General features: G+C 41.4%; 1 pseudogene; it reads right to left on the reverse strand.

Annotated features, from left to right (window-relative positions):
• Positions 1 to 3,730: 3,730 nt before the first annotated feature.
• On the reverse strand, positions 3,731 to 3,839 carry LOC131767582 (U2 spliceosomal RNA; annotated as a pseudogene).
• Between the last annotated feature and the right edge of the window lie 3,790 nt (positions 3,840 to 7,629).

A 7,629-nucleotide genomic window follows, 5' to 3' on the forward strand; every position in this document is an offset into this window, starting at 1 on the left:
ATGAGTAACTGCTACAGCTCTCTTTTCAGGTTTACCCTTCACGGGCTTTGCCAAAATCTTTCTTTCCTAACTTGTAAAGATTAATTCATTCTATGAATTTATTTATTTATGGCTAACTCTGACCTGGGTCAATGAGGGGAAATGAATCAGTCGAAGTCCCAGTCATCAAAAGCATCAATCCAGTTGGGTAGGTAAAGCTATAATGGATGGTGAAAATGGTAAAGACCATAAGAGAATTATCAATTAAAAGAAAGGCATTCTGAGAAGCAAGAGGCTATTTCTAGCCTGGGGTTGGGGCAAAATGGGAGAATTGGGGGAAGTCACATAAGGAAATTCCTCCGGTGTGTCTAGAGTCATACCTATCCTTCCATTTTTACTTTTCAATCTGACTTCCGGCCAGGTTGCAATAGCTTTTCCCAGTTCCCGTTTCTAGTTTTGCCCCCACTCCGACCCATTCTTCTGTCAGATGATTTTTCTCTGAAATGCAAATCTGGCTACGTTACTCCCCTACTTTAAATCCTTTGGTGCACATACGTATGTCATCTGGAGATGATTCTAGGGAGGAGGAAAACAGTGGGCTGAAGTCACAGGTGGAAGAGCAGGCTAGGGTGAGACGCTGACAACCCCTGAGTGAGCAGGAGCCCGCATGCTGCTACCTTTGGTGTCTATTCCCGGTCGGATTGTCTAAATGCTGGTGAGTGTCTTCTCTCTTCTGATTGTGCTGAGGTCTGGGCCTTCAGCCACGGAATCTGTCAGAGCAAGGAGCGAGAGAACAGCTCACGGACTTCCTAATTAAGATCTCCTAGGGCCACGATTTAACTTGGCTTTCGTTCCCTGGCAAACGCTAAAGGACAGAGAGGCAAGAGTGGCCAGTAGCTACTGGTTGGGAAATAAGGGACATTGGCAGATGGATTTGCAAAGGACAAGCCACACTCAGTTCATCGAGAGTAGGGAACAACCGGAGCTTAAGCGCACACACACACACACACACACACACACACACACACACACACACACTTTAAATCCTGTGTAAGCTGGCTTTGTAGGCTTGCTAATGGAATTTGTGCAGTGCCCCGGAGGGTCAGAGAAGAAAGGGAGACGTGTCAAGATAATCTTTTCAACAGTTTTTTCCCCCCTTCTTCTTTACCTTTCTGAACAATAAACTGATTTTTCAACCAGCTTAATTTGGGTAACGTAATAAATAGTGCTTATGGTAGAAGGTGTTTAGGGGTTAAAAACACAAATTTATTTAGATATTAGGTGTACCTGGATTTAAGTAATTGATCCACTATTTGCTTCCCATGTAACCTTGGGCAAGTTACTTAATCTCCACTTGCGGATGGCGGCCATAGAGTTGGGCAACGCATAGACCTCCTGGCTATCCATGCTGCCTGGACTCTCATTCTCTCGTCTGAAAATGGGGACAATTTTTTCCTCGTGGGGATCTTGGGAGAGTTAAGCAGGTTACTGGGCATAGATTGCTTAGCTTGGACGCTGACACAAAATAGGCATGCAATAGCTATTGGTTATTAATATGGCTATGGGTGAGGGATTTTTTTTTTTGCGGTACGCGGGCCTCTCACCGTTGTGGCCTCTCCCGTTGCGGAGCGCAGGCTCCAGACGCGCAGGCTCAGCGGCCGTGGCTCACGGACCCATCCGCTCTGCGGCATGTGGGATCCTCCCGGACCGGGGCACGAACCCATATCCCCTGCATCGGCAGGCGGACTCTCAACCACTGCGCCACCAGGGAAGCCCTGGGCGAGGGATTTTAAAGGTTTATTGAGTTTAATTCCCATAACCATCCTATGAGGCAGAACTTTCCCGAGTTCCCATAGCTAGTAATGGAAACATCTTGGATTTAATTTAGGCAGTTTAAGTCTAGAGCCTGTGCTCTTAACTAGCGTACTTTGAATAACATGTGCATTTTTCTTCTTCTCTCTCTCCTTCACTGTCTATTATCTATCTATCATAGTATCTATCTGCATCAACATCATCATCTCTATTATTTGTCTGCCTTTCTCTGTCAGCCATCTATCTTTCTAGTGTCTGTCGACACACTCTGTGCACATATTTGTGTATGTATAGTTAGCCCAATAATACAGAGAACAAAACAGAGGCTCAGCAAACTTAACAGACCCCAGATAACAGAGCTGACTTTCTAGTCTAGAACTGTCTGACTCCGAAACCTGTACTGGGATTTTTTTTTTTTTAACTACATCAAGATTATGAATAAAGTAGCCAGCGAGTCTTTTTTAGTACAGTCATTTTAAACTTCACTGGGAAGAAAGGAAAAATAGAAAAATGTCAGCTGTCTCCCTCAACTATTTGCTCCTAGCAAATCAGAAAGCATATTTTAATAAGAGGTACTGGAGCTGACATTTTGGAGATGGAGAGTATGTATTTTTAGGAGTGAGGACGGTACACATATCACTCACACACCGTCAAGGGTTTGGTAACCTTCTTGTCCGGCTCTGCGGTTCCTCCAGGCACAAACACAAGTACTACCGTTTTCAAGACAACAAGCTAGGCTAGAGAAAAGTGGCACTCAGGAAAAGTGAGACATGCCCTGCACATTTGTACATAGAGACACTCTATGGCACTAACACAGCTATCTGCAGTCACAGAGGAGAGTTGACAGCATACAGGGTCCAAAAGAGCAGGCAACCCTCAAATCATAGCTTTTGACCTTTGGAACGCATGAATTCATTGGGATAATTTTGCATCTGATTAATTTTCCTAATTAGGCTTGCCATAAACCAGCATGACCTCTTTAGCCTCTACCCCAGAATATATAAATCCCTCTTCAGATGTTCCCAATAACTGGGGAGATGACCCCTGGTTGGCACCCTTTCCCACCTTGGTGTCAGTTGATCTGACTCATTGCCTTTCTCCTGAAAGTTACCTGCTTCACTGCACCCTGCTACTCTCAACAGATGACCTTATTCTAAGCCCACCAAGAAAATGGAGACATGCTGCCACGATTTCTCTCAACTTCCCTCACATCCATCTCTGAAACAGAATATATAAGCAAACACCTGTCAGCACTTTCCTGGAAGCTCTCCATTTCAATAATTCTGTTTTGTTCTTCCAGTAAACTTTAGAAATAACTGGAAATGGTAATATTTTTGAATCTGAAATAAATCTCTCTAGAGTGCCTCGATTTGACCCCAAGTGACACAAATTGCTCTGTGTTCAGATATCTGGTTAAAACATATGAGCACTTGCCCCAGTTTATTCCTTTCCTTTCTGCTCAGAGGAATAAGTGGTCCCCACTCCTTTCCAAGTAAATCCTCCTCATGTGTCCTGGATCCAGTTCCCTTCTAGGAGGCAATGCTATTGTTTCTTCCCCCCTCTACTTTCAAGCTCTTCTTTTTTACTGGTTTCTTCCGGTAACCTTCAAACATACTGTGAAATCTGGACAAAATACATACCACAATAAAAGCAAAGACAGAACAAGCCGAAAATTTCCCAGAAATCAACCTTCTCCTCAAGCTGCTCCCTGATTTCTTCTCCTCCTCAATTACTATTATTATCTTTATCTTTCCCTCATTATCCATCCTGCAGCAATCTTGTTCTTGCTCTGGCTCTCTTTCCATTGAAAGCACACTTTGTAAGGAAACCAATAACCTCCATCAAAACACTTTTTCACACTGTATTGCTATATTTCGATGTCTATTTTCTCCCACTGGCCTGTTCTTTGAGATCCAGGAGACTTACTAATTCTGTGTTCTAGCATTCAACACAGGGCCTAGCACATTGCAACTTCTCAACTAACATTTATATTAAACTGATAAGAGCAGATACTACACTTGGTCTTAGCCAAAAGGCTGAGAAGCAATCGACTAACATTTATGGTGTGAATGAGCTCAGTCCAATCCAATGGACCCTTTTCACTGCCGCTCTAGCAGTCTTCTCAGATGCCTTGCTGCAACTCACTGGCCATCCTTCCTGAAATTCTCTCACACTCTGGATTCTAGAATGCAACTTCTGTTTTCCTCTTCTCACCTCAACTTGCTCCTAGAAGGAAAGGATAAGGTATTGTTCTTTCTTGTATCTCCAGTGTCTTACACGGGGGTCACAATAAATTGACTGGATTGGAGTGGATGCATTACACTGGATATGTAAGAATTTTCTGTACTCTGCTTTCATTCCAAGGAAGGTATTACCTAAGTAGGTTTTTAAAAAAAAAAATAAATTTATTTACTTATTTATTTTTGGCTGCGTTGGGTCTTCGTTGCCACGTGTGGGCTTTCTCTAGTTGCGGTGAGCGGGGGCTGCTCTTCGTTGTGGTGCGTGGGCTTCTCATTGCGGTGGCTTCTCTTGTTGCGGAGCACGGGCTCTAGGCCTGTGGGCTTCAGTAGCTGTGGTACGCGGGCTTCCGTAGTTGTGGCTCGCGGGCTCTAGAGTGCAGGCTCAGTAGTTGCGGCACACGGGCTTAGTTACTCCACGGCATGTGGGATCTTCCCTGACCAGGGCTTGAACCCGTGTTCCCTGCATTGGCAGGTGGATTCTTAACCACTGTGCCACCAGGGAAGTCCCCCTAAATAGCTTTTTAATTCTGAGAAATCTCTGATCTCTCTAGTATGTGGTAGCTTGAACTCTGCCTTATTTATATCCATGGATCATAAGACTTCTACTGCAAATAAGTATGGAATACTCTCTGTATTTAACCTTAACATTTTTTTTTTTTTGAAATACGTAGTCTAGAGAAGTTTTAAATCTAATTTCAACTAAGAAATCTAACGGAAGGTCAAGTATGCCTGATCTCTTTTGCAAGAAGAAGCAATAAACGTGACCAACGCTACCTGTAAGATGAGTGGTTAATATTAAGTTAAAAGCTAGATGTATGGCCCCAAAGACTATGGGGTAGATTGATCACAGAAGCTGCCTCAATTATTTAATGCTTCCTGCAACCTTGCCCTTTGCAATGTGGTTTTTCAGGGACATACCTCCACCGCCTTGAATCTTGACTGGCTTTATGACCTTCTTTATCCAACTGAATGTGGTGGCAGTGACTGTGTTCCAATTTCCAATTTCAGGGTAGGGCTCAAGAGGTCTGGCGGATTTCTACTTCACCTCTTAGAACTCCACTATCTCCACGTGAACAAAGCTGGGCTAGCCCGCTGCAGATGGAGAGATCACGTGAGGCAGATGTGAATCACTGCAGTGGAGACCACTCTTACTAGCCGGTCCCCAGACGACTGACTAGCTGACTACAGACATATGAACTAGCCCAGAAAGATCAGCCCAGCAGCACCACCCATGGGACCCACAGATTTATGAGCTAAATAAATGATTGCCATTGTAAGATACTCTATTTTGGGATGGTTAGCATATCCAGACGAAGGAAAGGACTGAGTCGAAGATGTCTGATTGGTGTGTCTAACTATCTTAATGATGCAATGACAATTGTCTGACTCAGCTAATTGGTTGTCTTGATTGATTTTTTTTTAAAAATGGCTTTATTGAGAAGTAATTTATATACCATACAGTTCATCTATTTAAAGTGTATAATTTAATGTTTTTTTCTAGTGTGTTCAGAATTGTATAATCATCACCAAATCAATTTTAGAATATTTTTATAGCCCTGCAAAGAAACCCTGTACCTACTAGCAATCATTCCCAACTTCCCGGAACTCCCTCCCGGCATCCCTAGGCAACCACTAATCTACTTCTATCTGTATAGATTTGACTGTTATGGAAATATCGTATAAATGGAATCATACAATATGTGATCTTTTGTGACTTGTCACTTAGCATAATGTTGTCAAGGTTCATCCATGCTATAGCATCTGTCAGCACTTCATTTCTTTTTATTACCAAATACCATTTCATTATATGGATATACAACATTTTATTATATCTGTCCATTCATCATTTGATGGATATTTGTATTGTTTCTACTTTTTGGCTCTTATAATTAGCACTGCTGTGACCATTTGCATGCAAGTTTCTGTATGGACATATGCTTTCACTGTGTATGTAACTAGGAGTGGATTTGTTGGGTCATATTTTAACTCTATGTTTAGTCTTTTGAAGAACTGCTAGACTGTTTTCCACAGTGGCTGCCCTGCTTTTCTTTCCCACCAGCAGTGTATGAGGGACTCAAATTTCTCCACATCCTCATCAACACTTGTTATTTTCTATGTTCTTGATTATAGCTGTCCTAATGGGTATGAAGTGATATCTTATCATGGTTTTAATCAGCTATTCCCTGATTGCTAATGGTGTTATCTTTCCATGTGTTTATTGTGTCCATTTGTATTTCTTCTCTGGAGAAATGTCTATTCAGATCCTTTGCTCACTTTCAATTGGGTGGTCTTTTTATTATTGAGTTATATCTTGATTAATGTTTTCCATGTGATTAATGTTTTCCATGTGAAAGGCTAACATTTCAGTTGAAATTTAATTACCCAGTATCTTTAAGAATACCTTGATATAGTTTTGTGGTTCCCAACATGACTGGCCATCAGATATATTTTGGGAGGTCTTTTAAAAACAGAACATCTTGGGTCCTAACCTTGGAAATTCCAATCTAGGAGGGATAGGGAAAGTTTAGGAATTTGTATTTAAACCAAATTATGCAGGAGATACTACTAATCAGCCAAATTTAGAATCCTTACCCTGGTTTATATATTCCTAGGTGAAGTAATGTTGAGAAATAAGGGAATTTACTTAGATATTTCAGGTCAATATCAGGGGAAAATAAAGGCTTCCAAATCTTGCACCTGGTGTGCAATTTCAACATGTAGGAAGGTTTAATAAACCCTGTGTTTGGATAGCAGCAATGGACAAAGGATGTAAAGGTTCAGCTGTTAACACTTTATTAACTGCTTTTGAAAAGCACAGACTCTACCTCCTGTAGATCATAACTCACAGGCCCCAGAGGATAAACTAACAAGAACTTAAAGGAAAAAACAAGTACTTATTGTCCCCTGCTATGTTCAATAGCGGTTGTCTGAATAGACCCCCAGCTGGGAGATGTGGAGGGGAGCACAGGGAGGAAGGTATTGAGTAGATTGTGGAGGGAACAGTAATGCTAGATGGAAAGTGATGGAATGTTCTGGAGCATGTAAAGTCAAGGCACCAGTCAGGCACCATCAGCTTCCACATTCTATATTCATATTCTGGGAGGAAATCTCTGTCAGAGTCCCTAAGTTCGAGAAGGGTTGAGAAAGACTCCAACTTTGGGGTTGGGTACCATTACTTGCAAGTAATAAATATGCTTATTATTTTCACTTTGCAAAAATTCTTTTCAAAGATATTTGTAGCAAAGTTAATTATGTATTGAGTTCCTTTAAAAGCAGGCTTTAAATTTGTATGTAAGCTGTGGTTATAATCTGTTTAATAAGGATAGAAAAAAGCCTAGAAGGAAGTAAACCAAAAGATTAACATTCTGTACATTCCAATTTCCCCCAAATGAATATAAACTGGTTTTTTTAAATTAGCAAATTTCTCTTTTGAGGTAGGTAATACATTTAGATTTAAGTGCACAGAATCATAAACCAGTCTGCCTGGATTTAAATTCTAGCTCCGCTTATTATCTGTGTGCAACTGGGAAAATTAGTACCCTCTTCTGTGTCTTAGTCTCATCATTCTTAAGATGAGCATAATAGTAGGACATTCCTT

The sequence above is a fragment of the Kogia breviceps genome, chromosome 12 (assembly GCF_026419965.1).
Source record: "Kogia breviceps isolate mKogBre1 chromosome 12, mKogBre1 haplotype 1, whole genome shotgun sequence".
Taxonomy (NCBI): domain Eukaryota; kingdom Metazoa; phylum Chordata; class Mammalia; order Artiodactyla; family Physeteridae; genus Kogia; species Kogia breviceps.